The sequence below is a fragment of the Cydia fagiglandana genome, chromosome 1 (assembly GCF_963556715.1).
Source record: "Cydia fagiglandana chromosome 1, ilCydFagi1.1, whole genome shotgun sequence".
Lineage (NCBI taxonomy): Eukaryota > Metazoa > Arthropoda > Insecta > Lepidoptera > Tortricidae > Cydia > Cydia fagiglandana.
The window spans coordinates 21,948,497-21,967,920 of NC_085932.1; the positions used below are offsets into that span (position 1 = coordinate 21,948,497).

General features: G+C 36.4%; 2 long non-coding RNA genes across 2 annotated transcripts in view; one reads left to right on the top strand and one right to left on the bottom strand.

Annotated features, from left to right (window-relative positions):
* The window catches only part of LOC134667797 (uncharacterized), a 55,850-nt gene that overhangs the window by 24,939 nt on the left and 11,487 nt on the right, over window positions 1-19,424 (bottom strand). Inside the window, exon 2 of the long non-coding RNA XR_010098691.1 lies at window positions 2,368-2,400. This is a non-coding gene — a long non-coding RNA (uncharacterized LOC134667797). The remainder of the gene's footprint in view (window positions 1-2,367; window positions 2,401-19,424) is intronic.
* The window catches only part of LOC134667791 (uncharacterized), a 537,524-nt gene that overhangs the window by 22,285 nt on the left and 495,815 nt on the right, over window positions 1-19,424 (top strand). The window lies entirely within an intron of this gene.

A 19,424-nucleotide genomic window follows, 5' to 3' on the forward strand; every position in this document is an offset into this window, starting at 1 on the left:
CAAAACTTTTACCTTAACATTACTTGTGTCAACATTGTCCTCAAAATATCTCACATGCACTCCAATATAAACTGTGCCATCATATAATTAAAGTCCATGTCGATTTGTGAGATAGGTACCTACTTCGATTAATTAAAAACCTGTCTCTTAATGCGTCTTCATAGATTTGTTATTCCCACGACTCTGCAAATAAGCCTAAACTAATACATAGTGGTCATTTGATAAATGCAGTTATGATAACTCTTAACGCTTGAAGAATAAAAACGTAAATCGAGTAACGTATTGACATATTCATTACCAATAAAATGTATGAAGCAAATTGTTCAATGGAAGGAATGTGAGTCGTAATGGAAAAAAAGTAAGGTGCATATCGCTCTCTTGTATTAAATCGGTATAATTTGTTTCTATGATTGAATTTGATTAGGTACCCCTGTATTGGAAGGGTTCACCTAAGTCGCATTTAATAAGAAGATCATGAAGAATTTGTTGATCTTTAAACTAAATAAAATTTTATTATTGTGCCAATACGTTGAATCGATAGCAAAAATGGAGACGTACCTAAATAGCTCATTTTATTTGATGTTGTTCAATAACCTTTTTTGTACATTTTTTATTTTTAGTCAGAATCCCGAGCTCTTCGATCCTAATAGAAGAATGAAAGTGCTCCAAGCTGTTAAATAACCATTTTCCTTTTTATAATTACATAGGTACCTACTATTAAAGATTACACCTTTATTTATTTTAATTGCTCGTAAATAATACATACTATATCTATCTACTATATCAATCAAAATTTGGTTAGTTAATTCAAGCGGTCTGATAGTTTTGAAGAGATTTGTTCTAGACAAACTTTTGGAATGACATTTACCATTTTGTGCAAGCCAAGAGAGTGGTTTCGTGGTCACTAAGTGGGGTAGTAAAGGGAAGGGTTGGCACAACTGCGAATTATGTGTATCCGATCCGCGGTCACCCCACAATTACGAGGCTAATGCCTGACCCACAGGCTTATACTTTAAATCTTTTTTAGGGTTCCGTACCTCAAAAGGAAAAAACGGAACCCTTATAGGATCACTCGTGCGTCTGTCTGTCCGTCCGTCTGTCACAGCCAATTTGCTCCGAAACTACTGGACCAATTAAGTTGAAATTTGGTACACATACCTATGTAAATTGGTGATCCAAAGATGGACATATTTTTTTATAGTTTTAAAATACATAGGTTCGAAGTTATATCCGAAACTACTTGGTCTAAAATTTTGAAAAAAAATACTCAAAATAATTCTTTACCTATAGATGACAGGAAAACCTATTAGAAATGTGCAGTCAAGCGTGAGTCGGACTTATCTACGGAACCCTAGAAACGCGAGTCCTACTCGCACTTGGCCGGTTTTTTTTTTTAACCAAGCATTTTCAGAAAAATAAGTTTGGTACTTTCTTAGATCTATTAAAAGAAACAGTGCTCGATTAATTCTATAGGTACATATTAACTATGTGTAGATATAAGTCGAATAATATTATAGCAGGAGATCAGGCGTACTAATCAATAATCGGAGTAAGTATACATAAAGTAAGTGAAATATTCAGTTTTTAATGAACCAACGATGAGAGGTATTTGATCATATTTACATGTAATATGCGCACTTCTAACCTAAGCTACTTATAACAGTTCATTCGCCGGTAAAATAAGTTTACACTTTTGCACCTTTTACATGGCATTGACGTCGACCGTAGTCATAGTTATTAGATAGTCCAAGACAGCGGTCAAGCAACGGTAGGGTTACCACAATTGCGGTTTATTGGGTATCTGTTCTACGCCCGCAACAAAATCAAGCAAAGGGATGTGCAATCAATGTATTCAATTTAGTATAGCCCACCAGGGTACCATGTGTTTCTCTAAATTCATGGTATGTATGTAGGCGGCGGATCTTTAAAATTTATTGTACTGTCCACTGAAGAGACCTCTTTCTCAAATGGGTTTGACCTACCTATATAAATATGTATGTATTGTTTTAGTTTCACTCCCCGAATGTTTTATTGACATGGGCCCAAATCCTAAACAAAGGATTAGACCGCTCGATCGCGTGGCCTCGATTAAAATATTATAGTGGTCAAGCATTTGCATAGTTTGCGGAGGGACTTAACCTAATCTGCGGGGCTTTGACAGAAATGTGAAATTTGAATTAAAGGAATTAGGTTAAAATTTAAATCGTGATCTTTTTGTGTTGTGTTATATAAAATATGTATAATAATAATTGCCCTTTTTACAAGCTCGTTACATGAGTTGTTGCATTAGGTATACAATAATTATTTACTGACTTTTGTGAATTAAATACATACTTTAAATCTAATTTTTAAAATCAAGTTACGTACCTGTCTGACCAGCATAGCGGATCGTCTCGATATCTGAAAATAGCAGAATAAAACTAGTTATTTTTTCCGTTGATACTTAATTGTAATAATCAGAGAATTAATCTTTGTGTAATTTCGAATTGTCGTGAGTGTTGTGTGTCAGCCGAGTGATAAATTACAACTCTTGTTTCACAGACATACAAGTACCTAGATTCGAATTAAACCTTATAGGACAAGCGTTTACCGTTCGCTAATTTAACTCAGGCGCCAGGATTATCTGCATTATAAGAGCCTTCACTGTGTTAGAGCCATTTTTAGGGTTCCGTACCTCAAAAGGAAAAAACGGAACCCTTATAGGATCACTCGTGCGTCTGTCTGTCCGTCTGTCCGTCTGTCACAGCCAATTTGCTCCGAAACTACCGAACCAATTAAGTTGAAATTTGGTACACATATGTAAGTCTGTGACCCAAAGACGGATATGTAACGTCAACAAATGAATTTTAAACATAGGGGCTACTTTTGGGGGGTAAACGATTAAATTAAAAAACAAAGTTTTGAAAACTATATCGTGTTACATATCAAACGAAAGAACTCATTTTGAGAATCTCAAATATATTTTTCTTATAAATTTACGATAAAAAATTTAGAAGTTATTCAAGAAAATAGACAAAAAATGACCATTCCCCCCCCCTCTATCTCCGAAACTACTGGGTCTAAAATTCTGAAAAAAATACACAAAATAGTCCTTTACCTAAAGATGACAGGAAAACCTATTAGAAATCTAGAGTCAAGCGTGAGTCGGATTTAAGAACGAAACTGCGGTTAACGTTTTTTTAGGGACACAGCCGCAATGGTTTAAGTGAAACGTGATGTAGACAGCTATTGCGAAGGCCCCAGGCCGATATCCGCATAAGGCCGAAGGCCCGAAGCGTCCCAAAGAGGCGTGCCTTTAGCTTCAAGCGTGAGTCGGACTGAAGACAAAAAATGCGACTAGGCTGTATCTGGCAATTAGCCGCAATGGTACTTGTAGTACAGTCAACAGCAGAAGTTGCTAAGCGGGCGAGGTGTTCAAAATTACCTTCACATGCTCTTATTGTCTTAAGTATAAAGTCGCGTCCAGATCATTTTAAACCATTCGCCCGCTTAGCAACTTCTGCTGCTGACTGTACTGATTGATTAGGATACGTTTTACGTGTTACGTGTATTAAAAAGGAATAGGTATACAGGGTGGCTAAAAAATAAACTAAGTGTATTCCCGTTACCAACGTGCAACCCTGAAATCGCGAAGAAAAATTTGGCTGTTTCATACATTTTGGCTGGTCCGTTTTCTATGGGAGGATACTTATTTTTTCGCGATTTCGGGGTTGGTCCCGTACTAAAAGTAGCTCAGTATAATCCCAAAACCTCCTCGTACTTTGACCACCCTCCTGTAGGTATTATCTCTCTTCGGCCTTCGCTTTTAAAACACTTTCGGAAGTTGTCGGAAGCGCGACCCGTCGGACGCTCGAGTTTTCAGCTCTACGCATTTGGACACTTGTATTATTGTTCGGCATTTAATCTTCAGAGATGTAGAGATATAAGCCACCGCGCCAGAAAACTTCATGTTACATCTGGTTTTTGATTGACCCATTCGGGTTTTTCAAGACGTTTCACTCACGTCACGTTTCACGTACAAAAAAAAAATGTTGAAAATTGTGTGATGTACGGAACCCTTGAAACGCGAGTACGACTCGCACTTGACCAGTTTTTTCAAATGGACCTAGTGTGAACAGTTTCATTCGATGTAGGTACCTACATCTGCAACTAGACCGGACTGCGCCCGCGACCTCCCATGCACCGAATGAATAATGCAGCGCCAGCAGCTAAGTACACGGCACTTCCAGTTAAGAACGACTTATATCACTGCTTTCTTCTACTAACCATAGCCCTTTAAAGTTTGACGTTGTCCACATTAATAAAATAACTATATTTCCCGCTTTACGGGAGTAGAGCTGGGCGGCAAATGTTTCCTTAGGCAAGCTGAAATTAAGTTGACGGGTTTTTCTGAAGTATAAGCACCTATAGAGTTCGTCCCCACTAATGGAGTTATTCATAAACCCGCTACATACCTCAAATAGCTATAAATGGCTGGTTTTAATCTTTCATTTTGACTCATATAATAAACATAAATTAACTACTTAATTGAGACTTGTAAAGTTTTATGAATAAAAGGGGGTATTTAAGTCGACCCATTGTCATCGCTAAAAGAGTCAAGTAGGCAAACTTGATGTGATCGGAGTCTAGATTAATAAAAAGGATTATTTCGAGCAAATCGCGTTATAATTGCAATAAAAATTATAATAAAACAATCGCGTTTTGAACTAAGATAAAGTAGGCCCGGGCCTATAGTTCGTTTTTTTTAGCATTAGAAAGAACTTGCAAGAAGGTAAGCGATCTTGACATGTCTTTTAATTGAAAAATGCTTTTTAAAAACCAAAAACTATTACTTATGAAAGCAGAAGAACATTAAGATCGTATTAAATTCATAATTGTTACATACTTGCCGTAACTTATTTTTAAAATGTGTTTTTCAATTAAAAGACACATCAAGATTGTTTACCTTTTTTCTAATGCTAAAAAAAACGAGGTATAGAGCGGCAAGATTTTGGGGGCGCCAAATTGTGACAAAATATTCGTTGATGATAACAAGACATAACTCAAAATGTACCTAGTCAATTATGATGGGTGCTGAGAAAGGGGCAGCTACACAGCTACAGGGTCTGGGGCCTAGGGTGGCAAATATTGCAAATCCGCCACTGCTTATAGGTAAAATCCGGTCAATATTTTAAAATGTTTTCTTATATGATCAAAATTGTAAAGGTATGACATCACTTCACCTATTACGTTACGCTCAGCTATAAAACACCGATTTGCCAGTTTTAACATCTTTTCAAAGTTCATAAGAATATAAGTAAATAAATATTTGACTAAAGCTGTTTAATATAGGTAACGCAACACACTACGGATTTTTATGAAAAGAATCGCCGATTTTCACTGTTTGGTGTTAAAGCAATTTTCACACCATTTTACGTCTTGTTTTAAACTAATAAAGATGTTAGTTTTACGTAAACTTGAAACTTGTATTTACGGTTACTTTACATTTACAATAACAATACGAGGTTTAATATTAGTTTTGCCGATTGCTTCGAAGTTTGGGTACAAACAAAAACCGGGCAAGTGCGAGTCGGACTCGCGCACGAAGGGTTCCGTACCATAATGCAATAAAAAAAAAAAAAAAAAAAAAAAAGCAAAAAGAAAACGGTCACCCATCCAAGTACTGACCCCTCCCGACGTTGCTTAACATTGGTCAAAAATCACGTTTGTTGTATGGGAGCCCCATTTAAATCTTTATTTTATTCTGTTTTTAGTATTTGTTGTTATAGCGGCAACAGAAATACATCATTTGTGAAAATTTCAACTGTCTAGCTATCACGGTTCGTGAGATACAGCCTGGTGACAGACGGACGGACGGACGGACGGACGGACAGCGAAGTCTTAGTAATAGGGTCCCGTTTTACCCTTTGGGTACGGAACCCTAAAAATCATGCTCCGACGTAAATATGAAGTTAAACGATAAGTTGTACTGTATTATGTATTATAGGTACCTAATCATAATTCCACCAGATTATTGCAGAAATATATAGTACTAAAGAACAAGATGCAAACTTTTGGACAGATGTAGCTGTGGGTTGTGTTTTATAATTGTAATTAATTAAAAAATACTGTTGGTACATAATACCACTCTAATATATCAAGATATCTTTAAGATAATTTGCCGTTGTCCTGTCTGACGGTTGACAATTTTTTCACAAAAAATGATTCACAAATGGTCTTTTTAATAAAAATTATGTAACTGTAATCATTTCGCAAACTTTTTAATGTTCAAATACATATGTTCACTCCGTAAGTAAATAGGAATATACATATAATGAGCTTTTTACCACTCATGAATTCATTAAATCAATGAAAATTAATTACGATTGTTTAGGGCATTAAGTAATTAAAATCGTACCCATTACATGAGCATGTGATACAATATGACATGACATTACCCTGCAATCAGTGCGCCGACACCGCAGGATGCATGTTATTGTAATTTTATTCCGACACCTACCAACTCCACGTGCTGCGAACGCGCTAAACGTGTGCCGAATTTCGATTGTCAAATACGGAACACTTTTGACTGTGATATTAAATTTGATATTTATATTTGAATCAAGAAAGCGTATCGTTTTTTAATGGCTTTTATTGGTGCTTAGGTACTAAGTGGGGTTAAGGCACTTAATATTGGTTCTGAGTAAAATTACCTACGAAAGAAGTACTGTAATATATTTACTCTAATACTATTTAGGAATATGAGAATAGGTTATTTTATAATAAATACTGGTTTTAAATAGATCTCGAGAGATCCAGGCTCCCATCCCATGAGCCGTGGCAAAATGCCGGGATAACGCGAGGAAGAAGAAGAAGAAATAGATCTCGAGAGATTCCCAGTCCGTAAATACCTATATTAGTTGCATAACATTTGCAAATTTGTTGTATACCGGTAATGTTGACATTGTTATCATTAAGTAATTTTTGTTTTTGGTCAAATATTTAGCTGTGTTTTGCGAGGTAAATGTGTTGGTCATACTGAATAACTTTTATTATATTTATGAGACTAACACAAAAATCACGAAACTGGCTCTCAAATAAAAAAACGTTTACTCGTACATCCCGATTCCTGATCAACCGAAATGTAAGAAAAGTAGGGAAATTTTTGCGTGATTTCTTTGTTTGCCTCATAGTTAAAGCTGTTCAGTACGACATACATAATATAATATCTATAAAGGCTGGAAAAACAACCTGTAACAACCAAAATCAAACATTTGCATACAAGTATAGTGGCATCAGGTGCGTTCTATGTCGTAAGTTTGGGCAGACTGTTCGCAAACGGGCCTGGGTCATGGGTGAGGGTGTAATTACCCGTTTCGAAACGTGTCCTAGTACTTTATACAGTGAAACCTGGATAAATTGAATCTCGATGGAAATATGTAAATGGATATGTCACGGAAATTTTCATATACAAATTTTGTACAACGACTTGCTTTGCTTGACCTATTTAAAAAAAATGCGTGATTCGGTTTACCATATTATTAACGAATATCTTGAGACACATGAGTTGTGATTACAACAATCATAAAATCGCTTATTGTCTACAAAGTTCATTGCATATATTGTATGGGGCCGTTTTTCAGTTGAGTCAAAATCCAGAAAACTAACAAATAAATGAATTCGACCCATGTCTAAACGCAATCAATAAAGAATCAGCCATTTCTAACACCCGTGGAAATTCTAAAACGTGCAAAATTGATCGTCACATTAGCATGTCAACACCACTCAGAAAAGCTAAAAGTGCCTTTCGAAATGACAGGTTCACAATCGAAGAGACTTCCTGGGCTGATATTTTGCAGGCAAAATTGAACTTTAAGTTGAACATGTTTAGAAGAAATGAGTGTTGAAAATGATATTGATTTAGTTCGTTTTTCTTTCGGAGCAGTCAGCGTTCCAAAATGCAAAATGGCGGCACGGCTGTTGACAATTGCAGCGTTCATCGAGAGCCGGAGCTAGAGATGGGTAGTGAGTAAATACTCACGGGTAAATACCGAGTAAATACTCAGTATTTACTCAATTTACCCGTATTTACTCGTTTATACCCAAATTGGTAGGTATAAACTATTTAGAGTGCTGAAAGGGGCATATAAATTTGAAATATAGGTATATTTTGTAAGCCGCTACTGGATTACGTACTCAAAATTGGAAGAAATGTATTTTTAAGAGGGGCACTCCATACATGTAACTAATTGTCACAAAAAAAAATCTCAGAAACCACCAACATTTTGCAGATCATTAAATGGGTCTTTAAAAATAACTGGAATGTTTCTAAGAACATTTTTGGATAAATTGAATATTTTTGGAAAAAAACCCTTTCGAAAGGCCAAAATAATGATTTCCTCTCTATAACTTTAGAACCAAAGTTCAGAAAAAATATGAAAACATATCGGGAGATTAGCCGTATAATAGAGTACAAAAAGCAATATTTTGAACATCATCGGTTGAGCCATTTTTGAGTTTTCTTTAAAAAACCCTTAATAAAAGGTCGTAAGTGCCGCGTAAACACGCACTTTTGCGCGACATGCACTTATCTAGAACATCGGTAGAATTTAAGTACTCATATTTTTAAAGTAAATACCTTCTTATTTAAAACATAATTGTTAACAAAATTTGCCTCTCACTAATAATTACCTTTTTTTCCTAAATTAAGCGTCCTCTATGCTTTTTATTTTATAGATATTGTTAATACACGTTAGCACTCTTCAATAAAAGACAATTTTGTTCTTTAATCTCACTTTTTGAATATTTTATAAGCAATCGTTTTTACCCACCTAAATGAGTAAATACGGGTATTTATCGGGTGCTTTGAGTAAATACCGAGTAAATACTCAGTATTTACTCACCCCTACCCATCTCTAGCCGGAGCTAAACTGAATCCGATTGCCTTTTACGTTTGAACTTGGAATGCGACTTTGGAAAATCTCAATGCATTTTTTATCTTGAGTGGTATTTGATTGTGAAAGTGAACGGTTGTTACAGGCATAACATTATGCGGAACGATTAACTATAGTAAAAAGTAACATTGCGCCAAATCTAGACGTAATTCGACATATGTGCCACCAATACTTGGCAGGATTTTCAGACAACGAGTGTGCTTCTTTTCTTAATATTAAGGTAGAGCAAGGTAGAGCCATTTTTCCGGGAACACATTTATTATGGGAAGGTGTATTATAGAAAAACTATCGTCTAACATTAACACTTGGCCTATTAATAGTATATTATGCAACCGTTGTTTAAGAGAGGTCAAACGTGTCGGCCCTCAAACGCACTCGTCCATCTTTTAGCGGTTTTCCGTCCTCTCCTACAATGTACTATTGTTGTCTCGTAGAAAAAGTATTGTATACAATAGTAATATAATCAAGCTTTTCAATCTCGTACCTTACTTAGGCAACTCAGCAAGCTTCGTTGCCTAAACACGGTACTCGATTGAGAAGCTCTCTATTATATCACGATTGTATAAAATACTAATACCTACTTACGTCGTATATTTTAATAACGCAAAAGAATAGTCCAAATATCTTAAAGCGTTTAGTAAAGGTATACTTTTATGATCTCACGTATGACTCGCTTATGAGGATTACATTCCTTCAATATTTCATTGTATTTTACACACGCCAGATTTGAGGAAACCATTCTCTGTTCCTAACGAAATTTCATTCAATTTGAAACTTTAATACCTAGACTTTATAGGTGTACGGTAATCTCAATGGCGGCAGCACAAATTTGTAATCTAAGAAGGTGTTTTATTAAATTTTCTATGGGGTGTAAACACGTGTAGCGATATTGGCAAATTCGCAGTCTCAGTCGCTCTACACATGTTTTATGGAACATTCGGGGTTCGAAATTTGAAAAATTTATGACGTTACAGTGGTTACGCGTATATGCATAGAATTTGTTTTAATACAATGATTACTTTATATTGTATAATTAATTTTACAATGGAATTTTACATCTTAAATAATTACAAAAGAAATTTAATATTATAATTGATAGTTATACAAGGTAGTCAACGTCAACACTGCTTACAATTACAGTTACAATGCTTCTGTACCCAGACTCAAATAGATATAACCTAAATTGCCATGTTAACTATACTAATAGCCAGTATCATAATGCACTATGAAGTGTATTGACAACGTATGTAAGTATGACTTTGAAAGGGCGTCCATACAAAAGCTTTCTACCTTTTCACGCAAGTAAAAGGACTGCTTTTAAGGCCTCGAGGCTCACGCTACAGAACAAATAGGTACGTCTTTCAGTTCGAAAATAGTTCACCTATTTACGGCAATATCCTTTATTGTCGGTGCTTAGGCTTAAGTCAAGTTAGCATAACAACAACAGCGACTTACTAGGTGGTACGTACTGTACGTAGTGAGTAATTCTAAAGAGTACTTCAACCAGAATGAAATCGATGAGAAATCGTTAATAAGTGCCGCTTGTAGTTCCGACATTTGTTACAAAACTAAAGAGAGACACATATGTACCTACTTATAAAAATAAAGTTCCGAGGACCCACAAGGTATGTAATGTATACCTAAAAAAATTTTACTAAACCAGTGACCGACACGAACCTATAACATACACTTATTTTTTATTCAAGAAAATAAGGGTGGGAAGCCGGTTTCTTGATATGGCAACACGTGCAGTAGCTGCACAGTGGATAAAAAATAAAAGTGTCGGTTACAGGGTCCTGTCGATCACTGGTGCCACTACGTTACATACCTTTTTTTTTTAGCGTTGGGGAAATGCGTTTACGCATGCCACCTGGCCCGGGGGAACCAGGAGCGATGACGGACTAACCAGTATTAGGACTACCGTCTAAAACCACCAACGAATGCCAACTCCGCCTTGTAGAGGAGCGCCGCAGGATAACTGTCAGCATTCGACTGCGTACGCCCCCGGCACTACGTTACATACCTAGTAGATTATCGCCAAAGGCAAATTTACTATTATTGTGAGCTAAACAAAAGCATGTTAAATGCCTGCATAAAATAATTAAGGAATAACTTATGCCGTGGCGCCGCTGAATATTTAACATAATCTTATCTCACACAGTACACAGCATAATTGCCACTAATAGCTTTTCGCTGTCGCCACAGTAACTGGGCACTTCTGTTTGTCTAACTCTGTACACGTGTCAGCTTACCTGCGCTAAGGTTTTATGGCTGCTTGAGCTATGGAAATCTGGTAATGGATTAGAAATTTAATGGCAAACGTGTTAACTTTACACGGCGCGATTCGGGAAATGAATTAGAGATTAACTAGATACGATATAGTAAAGATATATTAACTTTACTATTTCATATCTATTGAATCTGTAATTTATTTCAAGAATCGCGGCGCCAGCCACCATAAGGTACCTTTTGCCGTGGAACGTCACATATTTTTACTATTTCATATCTAGTGAATCTCTAATTCATTTCCCGAATCGAGCCGACAGTAGAAGGACACACATCAGAATGCAATGACTAGTAGCGGAAATCCTAGTCAGAGTAATGCATGGTTTGTTTTTTGAGTCGCTTCGTACGGTACGGCGCGGCGTACGAGGTTTTATTTAGGAGGAGGTGAGGTTGTGTCCTAGGTTAAAAGGTTAAAACACTGTTCGTACGCATGAATTCACCAGTTATAAACGAATACATATCTATTAACGAAGAGGAAACCGGACTAATTGGAGACCAGCTATTGGCTAGGTAGTTTCAGGTACTAAAGTGCGAACTTAATTTAGGTACTTATATTTAGAGATATTCAAGAATTATATATCGTTTCTGTTGCAGACCTCAAAATGAATCTTTAATCAATTTCAATGGATACTCTAATTCAAGAATGATCTGTCGTCGCATGGGATCCGATCGGTCCATTTCGCCACCCGTGGCCAATCACACGCCGCGATGGATTCGATATCGACGCGGCGCAGACGATGAACGCGAAGCGGTTCGATTATGTATTTGAAAGCAGAGGGAGGTGTTTGGAACTTAGCCTTATTTGGAATAATAGGTCAGGTTTGAATGTTTTGACAATAGCGGTAGCTGTAACAATTATTTTATACATTTTGATTTCACCAAAGAATAATAAAAAAACCGTCAACCGGGACATATTTCATGCTAAAAGGGGGGGTTGCGTCAGGGGGAGAGGATGGGACACTAGTGTGCGTAAAGCACCATACCCAAAGGTATCATACTACATTCATTTAATGTTGGCTATAATTTATTTTTCATAAAACACAATTAGACCGAATCATTTATACGGGTGGATTTAAGACATCATGCTTTATAAGATGTCATAATCCGTAAAATATTTCAAAAAACTTTGCAAAATTGCTACACATTTCTCTTTGAAATGCTATGTATACGTGTATGTGTTCAGCGGGAAGACAACGTTCAGTACCTCGTGGAAAGTAAACATATGTTTATTTAAGTTTGTACATTAAAGCCTGAATAAGTGTACCTAATTAATTGATACAATGTGTTCTTTCAGCTAAGTTGTAGCCCGCTGCGTCTTCCCTCTCGCGCCACACCCGAGCCAATATGGGGCCCGGCCCGCCGCCCTGTAATTCCAATACTTACCAACATTATCCCGGACTATTATAATGTATTAAGGAATATTATTTTACGACTATGGCCGCATTATGGCGCTGCAGAAAATACCTTTATGTGATAACGGAGGACATTAACACGTTCTAATAGTGCGGATAAAAAAATATTTTAAATTGCGCTTAGACTTGATTTTGCTATTAAAGTGTATTCCCATACACTTATATGATGATCTCCCTGAACTTCCGTGAACTCCCGTTCAGGAGTTCAGAGTTCGATCATAGTTCATAGTTATATGTATTTAACTTTAGAGAAACTCCTGATGAAGTACTAATTATTATTTTTAACAAAACTAATTTAAACGCATAATTGTAAAACTACTGTGAAATCAATAACATAAAAGTACCTATAAAATGAAACATATTGACTTAAATTAAATCAATTGAATACACCAATACGTGAAAATCGATAGTCGATGATGTCCAAAGTTTTGAGTCTTCAAGTTTTAGAATGAGAATAATTAAACTTTAACTTGATTTATTAAGTTAAGTTTAGATTTTAATTAAGTTTTATCGCTCCTTAATTGCTGTCATTACTACATTAAAGATAATGGGGTTATCAAATTTTACGAGACTTTTCATGGAAGAGTAAAATACGCAACGGTATATCACAAAATGTTTAATTAAATTGCAAAACAAGACTTAATCGCCAAAACGCGATCAGGAAAAAACCCCGATAACTGTGTTGGCAGAACGCTACCTCCGACAAACCTTACAGTCGCGGGTTCAAACCAACTTGACAGAATAGTTTATTTTCTCCACTTTAACTAGAGTCTGTGGGGAAAGAGATAAGTCGTGGAATAAAAGGGAACCAATACATTCGATGACTCTTCTCTTTCCGCACACTCTAAATCTTAGTTTTGTGACTTCGAGGACCCTGGGAGTTGTTACAACTTACCCCGTAATTTTTTTTCAATACCTGGTCGAAACAGAGCTCGTATGCACATCCACTCGCTTCGATGTCTGGCGGAGCAATGGCGGTGTCAAAATTGAGCGTTACTACTTACCCCTGTTATATTGAGCCCCCGGCTCCCCTACTTAAAATTAAATTACATGTATGTCACGGAATAACGTGTGATAATCAACTCCATCGACATACAGGTACCCAAGTAAGATAAATGTCTAGTGGAACCTATAAACAATCAAAGCAACACGTGTTTGCCGCAATAATCGCGACGGTAATGATCGCTGTAATGACCGCCATTACTCGCTAGCGGGAACGCGGCCCTCTTACACGAATTGTTATGATTTTTGAGAATTTTCATATACTTATACTCACGCATTTATTTATTTATTTAATCTTTATTGCACAAAGGAAAATACAAACGTACAAAAGCCGGACTTAATGCTACAAGGCATTATCTACCAGTCAACCTTCACTGGAGTCGCATTCACTGGACAAAAGGAGACTAGGACATTATATTATAAGTTTAGTACATTATATACAAGTACATTATAAGTAGGGTTTCACTGTTCTTGACGTCGCTGCTCCTGACTGACAAAGAAAAGAAGGGACCGTTTTCAGATTTCATTTATGTAGGTATTTATTTAGTACTCACTGCAGCTTAGTTAAATGGCTTAGCAGAATTGTACTGTATAAAGTGCCGTTAGATTTGACTTGACTGTGTGGTTAAGTAGGCTTTACATTTAAATAATCAACCTGGTTTCATTTTATACTTTTAACCTTAAATAGGTACTTACTTGTGAACTTAAGAATAACTACGACAGTCATGGAAGCCCACCACTCCGTAAATCGTAACATGAAGTACTACTATTTTATATACACATACATACGTACATATTTTGTCTGACATTACAAACAGACTATAGGTAAGTACCTAGTGACCCGCCGACCTACTAATCCCATTACCTACTCTTAACTATACGTATAATTTTTACTATTTTCTCTGCTCTCAGTTCTCACATCAAAAAGTTTGAAATGAAAACCGTTATCTTTCGTTGCTATAATTCATGGTTTATAGTACAAACCATAAACCCGAGTGAGTCAGCGCTGCGCACACGCAACTAAGTATCACTGCGCAAGTGTGAAAGGTTACCGTGGATTACGAGAATTATCGGCGCGGGCAGACTGCGCGGCTAGCGACCTGTTGATACGGCGACTGGGTACCGTCAACCGAATGGAACTGTAGAAAGATTTTTTTTTTAAGTTCTATACTATACTATTTGTCAATTTGACATATAGATCGTATTAAAGTGTAACTGTGCAGGTTGAAAGGTACTGGATTAGGTACGAATGGTACGATAATTGTCAGCGCGGGTCAAAATGCACTAGCGACCCTGTCCTGTTGATACGACGAGAAGGTATCGTCAACAGAGTGGAACTCAACTATGACAAATAAAATTATTACGACTGTTTTACTTATAGAACAGTTTCAAACTGTCGATGATTTTAAACAAATGATAGTCAACCTGGGCATGGGCGTTACAAAAATACCTACATAATAACTTTTTCTGGACACTGTAGAATGTCCCGAGACATAACAAAAACACGTTCAGCTTATGAGATATTGAATCTTCCTACTTGGATTTTCTTGCTAGATCACTGGTTAAAAATTGATTTCAAAAGTACCTACCTACTGGAAATAAATTACACTAATTCATCATATTACAGTATAGTCCCAACATGGACATATATATTACTTCGTAAGGACGCGGCTAACGAGCACTAAAAAGGGGGCCGCTACATGGGTGTGATATTTGCATTTATCACACCCCGGCGCTCAGTCGTGTGGCGAATTGCGCAGTAGAAAGTTGTCACGCAGCATAACACAAAAATGCCTTATTGCGTTGTAAAAGGGTGCAAAAACCATTATAGGAAGTATAAGAAAAAAAATGGGATCTCATATCATCGGTAAGTAATTTCCAATTAGGTTTATTTATTGCTTAAAACCAATTTTAAACGATAATTTTATTTCATTCTCACGAGCAACTAATGTTCGCTCGTACGTCATAGCGCTAATGCATTAACCTTGTAAGGACGTCATTTCTCTTTGGAAGTTATTATGAAGTAGAAATGCATACTGCGTGATTTGTATAGGTAAATTTACTTAAATATGATTAGTTGATTACCTACCGGATATAATTACCGAAATTAAAGTACCTATTGTCTGTCTTACAGAGTTTGTTCCCGTTTCTTTTACATAATTATTAAAAACATTCGAAATAACAAGATCAAGTATTTGTTATTGTTTTATTCGTTGACTTAGGTACCTAGTATATTAATTCTTGTCAGGTTAAAGTTTTTAATTAACTGTAGGTAAAACTCAAAAAAAATTAACAGGTGAGCGCTAGAAACAAAGCGCGCATTTTCAAACACCGATTAATTCACATCGCTGTATTTAATACTTTCCATTACCTACTTATATTTTTTCATCATATTTGTGGACAGGTGGCACGCTCTCGTTTCGGAGGCCAAGATTCTCTTTGGATCACTGAGCCAAAATAGTTAGTTTGTATTGCTGTTTCCTTCTTTTTTACTCTACCTGTTTTGCAAGCAAGAAACTAACAGAAATAGTTGTTCGCCGCATTTTACTCGCGAAAGTTCGGGAGGTACTTATCGAACTGTACTGCTGTAGCTAGTAGCTCGGCCAACTTGTCGACCTTGACAGAGCCGGCTTACACAGGGCGGCACACCGCACTGCGCGAATGTTTAAAATATTGCATTGCCACCTGAGACGATAATGACATCGCGAAATAACGTAGAAGAACGGAAACTTATAAGGATAAGTTCGCCCATTTTAATACAATAAATATGTTAACTAAAGCATTTATTACGAGAATCATAAGTAATACATAGGCAAAGGGTTAGGTTAAGACATATGTAGGTAGGGTAGAAAAGGGGTTTCAGTCGATGTGTGGAAGGGCGGCACCGTCGTCGAACCCAAGCCACCAGGCGGGGGACTTAAACCGGTGGCGTGTGCCTCGGATGCACATGGTGGTGGCACGTATAACGGCGTTACTGATCCTGCATCTCAGCCAGCCCAGTACAGTACTTAGAGATCGGTTCCAACGTTGAGATATGGTTTCTGCCATATGTTTTATAACGGAGGACATTTGGGGTGCATAGACGCTGTCAACAGATGTTACAAGTGGTGTGAAAGTTGCATGTCGCATTTCACAGGCCGTGGAATATTTTCTCTGTTTTTCGTCTTCAGCTGATTTTAGTACAGATGTCACGGGTCTTGAGAGGTAAGAAGGAGCGTCAGTGTCGACGACACGGATATCAAACAACGCCAACAAATACAACAAATAATTTTGATTAACCATAAACTTAATCGACGCTCTTCTGATATAAACCGCGAATAAACTTAACAAGCCTTGTACGCCCGTACAAAGTTATCGCGAGAGTCGAGCTCACGTAGTTGTACGCAGTGTGTAACAGATGGCGCTTTTTTGCTGACATGAAGATCGCAACGGGCAATTCATATGCATGCGCTCATCCATAGTTTATATCTATGAGTCCCAAATAATCCGCCTCGTAATCCCATATTTTCCAAAACCCTTTGATAATTTTATATGGACAACCTGGACATATGTGTTTTTTATTAAACAAAAAGACCATATCCACTTAAACCTGTAGCACGGCAATAATATCCGTACAGTTATTGTTTTTTCCCGGGTAATAAGCGGTTGGTCATTGATAGGAAATTATTGATTGCGCCGGCGTCGATGGAACTGCGATAATGGCGGCCGGCCTCACGGCGCGAGGTGCTAAGTCGGGCCGAGGGGTTAGACGAAATAATCAACACTATGAAACTTGTAAAAAACGATACATATTTGAAAAATACTAAATATTTTTATTACTTACTAGAATTTAGTATCTATATATGTTAAATTTTGGCGCAATTGGATTTAATTTTCACTTTCTATTAAGTACCTACTTAATTCTGGATGTTAGTTTTAGGTTTTACATTTATTAATTGAGTAGGTACCTGTCTACGTACACTTTTAATTGTAGTTTTGTAATAAATTGAATTAAGGGGGAGGCCTATGTTCAGCAGTGGACGTCTTATGGCTGAGATAATGATGATGATGATGAATAAATTGAATTAATAAGCAGGTATATTTGTTCACAAAACTATTGTTCAAGGGAAACCGTATCAAAGACATCTGTCGGTTTCAGATAACTTGATCTCTAATGACACATACAGAAGACACTGACAGTTACCCTGCAAAGTTCGGGTCAGCTTTCATCCATCTAATTACTTTATTACATCCTTAGTTATCTGACATCTCTGTCAGAATTTAATGATCAGTAAACGAAGTTAATTAACATCCAATTGATATGACTTCTTTTTACTTTTTTAAATTTTGTAATCTGATAATGATAAACCCCAACCGACCAATTAAATTACCATCAAAACTACATAAAACATCAAAAACATCGCTACCTCTCGTTAAAAATGACCAAACGAATAATTAAGTGAGAACACACAAATAAATTGATTCTTGTCGCCCCAGATAAGTTTCACACATTCACAAATTATTCAACTGTACAGAACAACATAATAAATTGACCGTTTTGCTCTTCTTGTATGATTAAGGAAGGTATTAAAGTAACAATCACTTTAAACCTCAATGATAGTATAGATTTTATACTAATTAAAAGAGCGCTTTTTTAATTCAGAAGACCTCTGATATAATTTCATTTTCTTTTTTAAACAAAATATGTTAAATCCCGATCCTAACTAAAAATTAATAAGGATTTTAAATATTTACTCTATTTAAATACCTACAGACATAACTAGCATATTATAAATTATAAATTACAGAGTGCCATCAATTTTGAGGTTATATGTCAAAAATTGTGAGATTTCCCGCGCTCTCCCGCCGGTAACAAGGGTTAGGCGACCACGGTATTTGGAATGATGTTGTCGCCCTTATGTTATTAGAACAAGGTCTATTATAGCTTAATCCGACTCAAGTGTAATTTGGTGTGACTATAGTAAACGAGGTAGATACGTTACGTTTCGTTTCACGCTGTGAATGTCCACCCGATGTTTAAATCGTTGTTTCTGTTCAAGCATTAACTTAATATTGTTAATAAATTTGTTACATGTTTCTCCGAACATTGTAAGGAAATTGTAATGAAATTATTCAATTTGGATTGTGTTCGATTAATTTATTTTGTCGTTTGTTCTTGCCTCCATGGGTATTTTTTTACTAACTTCTTAAACATGTAGCATAAAATACAAAGAAAACAAACTTTAAAAGGTAACTCTCATCAAAAAAGTAGTAAATTAGTTACTATCAAAATTGGTTACAATGACATTATTAAGTATAACATTGCTAGTGAAATCTAATTTACATAATGAATGTTTTTGAGAGAAATATAGTGATGTCTCAAACCTTTTTTTTTCTGCTTTCAGATTTACTTTAGTTGACATGCCAGTCTGTGGAAGTGATTTAATACAGTTAGGCTGTTTTTTTCTACCATTTTCATTTTAAACCCTACTATCTCTTTCTTATCGCGCGATAACCCGCGCCTCTTAATTAGTACAGTCGGCGGCGGATTGTTATGCTAATTAAAGTGCTAAGTGCCGTTTTCGATTTGTCATCGATTAGATAAAGGTGTTAAGTTATTATTCCCGATTATAATAGCTACCAGGTACAATCAAAACGATACACAAAAAAAAGGAAGTTCGTGGCACAATCTACCTAAAGTCACATAGTACTTTCTGATTCTTTTGATCCGAGGACAGCAGAAATGTGTGGTTGAAATCTTTCGAGGTTCTCCCGAACACCTTGTATATTATTTTTGGTGTAACATATTAAA